We start from the raw sequence: 7,634 nt of genomic DNA on the forward strand, positions 1-7,634 counted from the left end.
CCAGGGAGGCTGATGCCTGCTACACAGATCCCCTGAGCTCTGCCTCCTCCCTAAGAGCAGCCTCGTGCCCGGAGAGAGCCGAGCTGCTGGGAATACCCCGTCCTCGGCTGTATAAATACTAGGGAGAAGCGGTGAAGTGAGCTTGCCTCTGTACGCAGCCCTGGTGAGGCTGTAACTGGGACTAGGTGTCCAGTGCTGGTCGCTGCACGTCAAGCAGGTGGGAGACATGCTGGAGAGAGTTCCAAGGAGGGCCACAAAGCTGATCCGGGGGCTGGAAAAGAAGCCTTGTGGCTTAAGGGGCTGGGAAGCACCTGGATCCAGGTCTCTAGCAGATCTGAGAGTCAGAGGTTTTCAGCCTTCCTGACAAAGGTACACGAGATCCTAAGGCGGAAAGTTGGGTAAACTCAGCGTTGAAATGAGATGTGATTTCCTGGCAGCAAGGGTGATCAGACACTGGAACGGCGTCGAGGGGCAGCGGTGGACTCCCCACCGCTTGGAGTCTTTAAGAGAGGGTAGATACTTTTCGAAGGGTCATGCTTTGATCCAGCTTCTGGGAGATACTCTACAGCTGGTGCGTGTGGGAAGCTGGGCTGGGTGGTCACGGGGGTCTCTTCTGGCCTTGCCATCTGTGAGTGCCCCTGTTCAGCACCTTTCTTCCTAGGCTACGGAGAACAGGACCACCTGCCTTGCCCTCCACACCCTCCTAACACTCACAGCTTTGCACCAGACAATAACAATAACCTAATTTCAGGCTTCAGGTGGTCACCAGTAGGGGTCAGGAAGGAATTTTTGCCCCAACACACAACTGACCAGATTCTGTGTGTTCCCCCCTCCCTTCCTCTGCTGCATCAGAGTCTGTATTTACCTGGGGAACAAATCTTTAACAATGGGATTCAGTCAAGCAGAGGAAGGTCTAACATGAGCCAATGGCTGGAAGTTGAAACTACACAAATTCAGACTGGATATAAGGGATACATTTTCAGTGGTCTGAGTAATTAGCCATGGGGACAATTTACTAAGGCCAAGATGGAGTCTCCCTCATGGAGCAGTTTAAATCAGGATTCTCCCAGCTCTTCTCCAGGAATTATTTTGGGAAGTTCTCGGCCCTGTGATACAGACTGAATGATCCATCACAAAGGCCCTGGCCCCATGGCCTGGCTGCCCAGCGTGTTCACAGCCCACCCGGGGGAGGATGAGCTGGGACCAGGGGCAGCGCTAGACATTTCACCGCCCCAAGCAGGGCGGCATGCCATGGGGGGCGCTCTGCCGGTCGCGCGGCTCCGGTGGACCTCCCGCAGGCGTGCGGATGCTCCACCGAAGCCGTGTGGGACCAGCGGACCCTCCACTGGCACACCTGCGGGAGGTCCACCGGAGCCGCCTGCCGCCCTCCCGGCGACCGGCAGAGCGCCCCCCGCGGCATGCCGCCCCAAGCGCGCGCTTGGCACGCTGGGGAATGGAGCCAGCCCTGGCTGGGACTGCCCTTGCTGAGCCTTCCCCAGCAGCGCTAGTGATCCCACACCAAGTGTGGATGGAGGAGAGATGCCTCAGTGGTGCCTGGCAGCCACCTGCCATACCCTCCCTGCACATGGGCAGGTTTCTGCCTCTTCCAGGACAGGCCCAGGAACTCCTGCCCTGCAGACGCTTTCTTGCCGTTGTGGCTAAGGGGGCCCAGAGCGCCACTGAAAGGTGCCAACAAGGCCCCATGTGTCGGCCTGGTACCGTGGCACCAGCCCCCTGGGAACAGAGAGACGTCCTGCACTGGCCTGTTCCAATGAGCCCACCTGGATGGGTTCCTTCACAGCCCCACTGGGGCTCCGCTCTGGGACAGACCCTGGGCACGACGTCTGTGTCCCGGAGAGCCCTGCCTTTGAGCCCAGCTCGGTCCCGCCCTAGACAGGAGATGGATGCTGTCAGGGCCGGGGCCTGGACATTGGGCCCCTCAGCAAGTAAGGGTCAGGGCTGCCTCCTCGAGCTGCTATCGGGGGCTGGGCTCCCCTCCGGCAGGACAGGGGAAGGGATCAGCCCTCACCACTGTCACTGTGCCATGAGCCAGCTGCCCAGCGCTGCTGCAGCCATTTCACCTCCTTGGCTCCAGACACGGGGGGCTGGGACTCATGGGCCCAGAAGGTACTGGAGCGCAGTGGGGGAGGGGAGGGGAATGTGCAGGGGCCCTTTGGAGGACCACCCGGGTTGCCTTTGGAGGTTACCATGGCAACAAATTAGTAATGACAGTGACATTTTGCCATGGCAACATGAGTGAGAGAATCACCCCGATTTGTGGTTGCTAAGAATTCCCGGGCTCGGGCTGGTGCAAGGATCCCAGGCCCCAGCCCTGTGGGCTAAGGAGCTGGGGCCAGAGGAGAGCGAAAGGCAGAGGAAAGACAAAGGTGCGAGTCCGAGGCCCTGGCCACAGGGCATGGGAGCTGGTGGCTCAGTGGGCTGCACTGGGCTCATCTCTCAAGAGATCTGGGCTCATGGCCGGGGGGGTCATATCCTGCCTCAGCCACATGCCTCCTGCAAAACTATCCTGAGAGCTGGACCTTGCGGCAGCCAGGCAGGACTGGACTGGCAGAGAAAGAGGTGGGGGATTGGTCAGGGCTGAGACGCAGCAACAGGCTAGCGGGGGGCAGGGCTGGGCTTGCAGGGGCTGCAGGTCAGTGTTGGGGGCACCGGCAGAGCTGTGGGTGGGACGAGCCCAGGGCTGGGCTCGCAGGGGCTGCAGGTCAGTGCTGGGGGGCACCGGCAGAGCTGTGGGTGGGAGGAGCCAGGCTGGGCTCGCAGGGGCTGCAGGTGGGTGGTGTGGGGCACTGGCAGAGCTGTAGGTGGGAGGATCCCAGGCTGGGCTCGCAGGGGCTGCAGGTCAGTGTTGGGGGCACCGGCAGAGCTGTGGGTGGGAGGAGCCCAGGGCTGGGCTCGCAGGGGCTGCAGGTGGGTGGTGGGCGGCACCGGCAGAGCTGTGGGTGGGAGGAGCCCAGGGCTGGGCTCGCAGGGGCTGCAGGTGGGTGGTGGGCGGCACCGGCAGAGCTGTGGGTGGAAGGATCCCAGGTTGGGCTCGCAGGGGCTGCAGGTGGGTGGTGTGGGGCACTGGCAGAGCTGTAGGTGGGAGGATCCCAGGCTGGGCTCGCAGGGGCTGCAGGTGGGTGGTGTGGGGCACCAGCAGAGCTGTGGGTAGGAGGAGCCAGGGCTGGGCTCGCAGGTGCTGCAGGGGATCAGGACACTGCTTGACAAAGCCTTCTGGACTATTACATCTCAGCTCTGCCCGTTCAGGAACCTCAGCACTCAGACTCTTTAGCCGCTGGCAGATCACTGGTTGCCCTGGCTGTGCATGCAGGCTTTGCCCAGGTGGAACAAATGCCCCGAGGGTACAAAGGACAGAACTATCAGAGTGACACATGGGGGCAGGGAAATCTCAGACGCAGCCCGATTCCCAGCCCCCCTGGAGAAGTACCTGGCACCTAGCGTTACAGAGCAGAGCCCACAGCCATGGCCCCTGAAGCTGTGTGGCCAGTCCCGTCCTGTCCTTCCTGCAGCTCCTGCCTCAGATCTGGGCCCTTCCTCCCCCGGTCACCTGCTTTGTTTACCAAATAGCTATTTCTCTTCCTTCCTGAGTTCTGCGCTCCTAGGAGACTGGCTGCTCAGCCCCTCCCTGCCCCACCTGACGGGCCCACGGGAACCCTGCAAGGGGAGGGTGTTGCCTCAGCAGCGTCCTAGCAGGTGCTGGTTCCGTAGGGACCAACTCCCCTGCAGGGGGGGCCTGGGTCCCAGCGCAGAGTTGAGGGGTGCTGCAGCAGAAGGGGCTGGGGCTGTGGCAGTGTTGCAGAGGAAGGGGGTGGTGTGGTGGGGGGTTCAGCTCTGAGCATGAGGCTGGAGTGAGGTCCCACCCCCAGGAGCCTGCGCAGCCCTCGGAGACGCCAGCCAGGGCAGGGCCGTGACCCTGGCACTGAATGGATTTCACGCTCAGCAACTCGGACCTGCTCCCCATTGTCACCCATGGCTGCTGTTGATTTTTCCCCTCCCTTGATGGCATCATTATTAGAGAGAGCAAGAGCCGCCAGTCAGGAGGGAGCACCTCTGCCATGGGACCTGGGGACTGTGACATCACCACGCGCTGGTATGAGAGCGGGTGTGACGTCACCACAGGTTGCTATGGGAGTGGGTGTGACATCACCACAGGTAGCTACGGGAGTGGGTGTGACATCATCACGCGTGGCTATGGGAGCAGCTGGAACATTACAGACACGGGTGTGCCTGGCCACTGTGGCCTGTTCAGCTGTCAGCCTCTGGAAGCTACAGGCCTCCCTGTGCCCTCCTCCCCCTCCCCCACAAACCTCCCCTGTGCTCTCTGACCCCTCCCCCATGGGCCTCCCCTGGGGCTGGGGGACATTGGTCTGAAAGCAGGGGGAGGGGACTGGTGTGGGGGGGCAAGAGTTGGCAGGAGCTAGAGATTGACAGGAGAGGGAGCCAATGGGAAGGGGGGAGGGTGGTGAGGGGACAGGGGAGGAAGCAGGGGGTTGCCTGCCCCTTCCCTCCCATGCTGGCTGCGGACCCTGTTCCTCCAGCCCAGGCCTGGGCACCGTGATGGGCAGCACCTGTGTGTGGGAGGGGAACCACATGCACTCCAGTAACAATCTCACCCGAGTGGGCACAGGGGCCTACCCCCCAAGAGCTCGCTGCAGACTGCAGCGCACTCCACGGAAGGCCAAGAGAAGCCTCCCACCTCGAACTCGCTCCCTCTGAGCCCTGGCTGGTCCCAGCTGCTGGCAGCCAGGCCTGCGTACCACAAGCTCCCATTTAGCTCCTCCCCTGTGGGTGTGGGGAGGCAGCGGGAGCAAGGGTTCCCGCGGCACGCACGGCACAGGCCAGGCACTCTCGCACATGTGCAAGGCCACACGTTTCTGCGCAGTCTCACACATCCGAGCAGCGTAGGTAATGGTCTGTGGGTGTGCACCCAGCTACTCTGCCCATCCTGCCTGCTGCAGCTTCCCCACCATGTGGGGTTGGTGTTAGCGGGGGTGGGGGAACATGTGACACCCCGGGGACCCAGACACCCGTGTGCGGAGATGACATGCACGCACACACACACACACACACAGATGTGCACAGACACACACACACTCAGCGCTAGATGTTCGGCGTGAGGAGTGCTTGATTTGAACAATTAAATGACCTTCCCTGGTGAAGGAGGAGAGGGGCGGGGAGAGCAGCCTGGGCTAATTTCCAGTCCCCAGCCCCTTGTCAGTCTGGGCCCCAGGAGGGATTTCCAGGCAGCTGGGGAAGAGGAGAGGAAACGCACTCTGAGCCAGGCCCCACAGGGGCTCTTGTGTTCAGATGGGCAGGGATGGCTGCAGGGGCGGCTCCAGACCCCAGCACACCAAGCGTGTGCTTGGGGCGGCATGCCGCGGGGGGGTGCTCTGACAGTCGCCGGGACGGCGGCAGGCGGCTCCGGTGGACCTCCCGCAGGCGTGCCTGCGGAGGGTCCGCTGGTCCCGCGCGGCTTCAGTGGAGCCGTGGGACCAGCAGACCCTCCGCAGGCACGCCTGCGGGAGGTCCACCGGAGCCGCGGGACCGGCGACCGGCAGAGCGCCTCCTGTGGCATGCCTAGAAATGTCTAGAGCCACCCCTGGATGGCTGGATGCTGGGGCACTGCTCTCTCACCAGGCTCAGGGCACCGCCTGGGACACACTCACTTCCACTCATAAACAGCAGCTGCTGCTCTGGGGAGAGGCTAACATGGTAGCTGCACGTTGGAAGGGAGCCTGTTGGGAACATCACCCCATGCACCCCCAATACTGGCTCCAGGCAGCACCTGTCTCCACCCACAAAAACAAACACGTAGAAACCCCTCTGGGATTGCACATAGAGCCTGTCCCACGGGACCCTCCAGCCCAGCCACGTCCTGCCTCCCGCTCTCTGGTCTCTCCAACACCCATCAGATGCTCAGACCACGCCGCTGGCCAGTGGCGCTCACCAGGCCACTCCTCAAGTCCCCGCACTGGCTCCCTGTGACACAAAGGATGGGTTTGCGACTCTGTGTCAGCAACCCCGCAGGCCTGACGCACTCACTACACCTCATGCTGTCATGTCCTGTGTCTAATCAGTGTCACGTACAAACTGGTAACACACAGGTCCTGACAACCATTGTGTGTACGTCCAGGGCTCCCCCTGTGCCGGCTGGGGCTCCCGGCACCCCCCCATTCAGACACACTCCCCAGGACAAGGGGAGAGGGGATCGGGCTGCTGGGCCTTGGTACAAATGTGGGGGGGAGGGTGCTCTACACTGACACACCAGCATCTGGAATCAGTCCTGACCCTTTCCTCTCTGGCTGTCTCCATGGTTACCATCAGCTGAGTGCTGGGGGGTAGTCCTGGGATCTCCCTGGGACCTAGACAGACAGACACACCGCAGGGCCCCACTGCAGGGGCACAGCTGCACCGAGAACACAGGGCAGGGGAACTCTTCCAGAGCCTGGACACTGCCCTCAGCCCCCCAGTCAGAGCCCCCCATACAAATACACCCCCAGGAGCTCCCCCAGTGCCCTGCACACACAGCCCCCTGCACACACAGCCCCACACACAGCCCCCAGCACACACAGACCCACGTCCACACCAGCCCCACACACAGCCCCCTGCACACACAGCCCCCAGCACACACAGCCCCCTGCACACACAGCCCCACACACAGCCCCCAGCACACACAGCCCCACGTCCACACCAGCCCCACACACAGCCCCCAGCACACACAGCCCCACGTCCACACAGCCCCACACACAGCCCCCTGCACACACAGCCCCCAGCACACACGGCCCCACGTCCACACCAGCCCCACACATAGCCCCTCCAGCCCTCGGCACAACCGCCCCTCCCCGCAGCGCTCCCCCAGCCCCCGCACACACCGCGCCTTGCACATAGGGCTGCCCCCGCCCCCGCAGCACCCCCCGCCCGGATCCTCACCAGCTCGGACGCCTCCGGCCCCGCTGCCCGGGCGGGAATGTCCCCGGTGGGCGCCCCCCGCTCCGCTCGGCTCCGCGCCGCCTCCTGCCCGGCGGGGCGGGGTCTGCGCGGCCCCCAGCCCGAGAGCGACGGGCGGCCGGGCTCGCCGCAGACCCCACCCGGGCTCGCCAGCCCCACAACCTCGGCAGCTGGGGCCAGGCTGGGCCCCGCCCCGTGCTCAGGGGCTGGCCGGGCCGGGGGGAGGCGGGGGTCACCCCGCAGGGCTCCGTCCCAAGCCCCTGCCCCGGGCGGCCCCCGCCAAGCTGGGGGGGGGGGGCGGCGCCCTGGAGCGCTGCCCCCGGGAACCCTGGGGACAGGAGCCGGCAGAGCCGGACTGGATGGGCCCGTGTGTCGGATTCTCCATCCCGGGCCCTGGCCTGGGGGCTCTGTCCCGAAGCTCTGCTCAGGGCTGGGAGCAGGGACAGACCCAGGGCAGACTCACTGGCTGGGTGGGGGGCTCTGTGTGCGGGGGCCAGGGCAACAAGGCAGAAGGGCTTTCGCCCACTTTTGGCTGGGCACCGCCGCATTCCTGGGGTTTGTCCCCTGTCCCTGTCCCGACACTTCGCAGAGCGCACCGCGGGCGTGACCTCGCACACACTGCACAAGAGGTCACGCGCCAGGCGTGGGATCACACCGTTCCCAGA

General features: G+C 64.0%; 1 protein-coding gene across 1 annotated transcript in view; it reads right to left on the reverse strand.

Annotated features, from left to right (window-relative positions):
- The window catches only part of SEMA4B (semaphorin 4B), a 30,714-nt gene extending 23,679 nt beyond the window's left edge, over nt 1-7,035 (reverse strand). Inside the window, exon 1 of the mRNA XM_044979083.1 lies at nt 6,952-7,035. The gene's annotated coding sequence lies outside the window, so the exon portion shown is untranslated. The remainder of the gene's footprint in view (nt 1-6,951) is intronic.
- Between the last annotated feature and the right edge of the window lie 599 nt (nt 7,036-7,634).

This window comes from Mauremys mutica, chromosome 11 (genome assembly GCF_020497125.1).
Source record: "Mauremys mutica isolate MM-2020 ecotype Southern chromosome 11, ASM2049712v1, whole genome shotgun sequence".
NCBI classification, from domain to species: Eukaryota; Metazoa; Chordata; order Testudines; family Geoemydidae; genus Mauremys; species Mauremys mutica.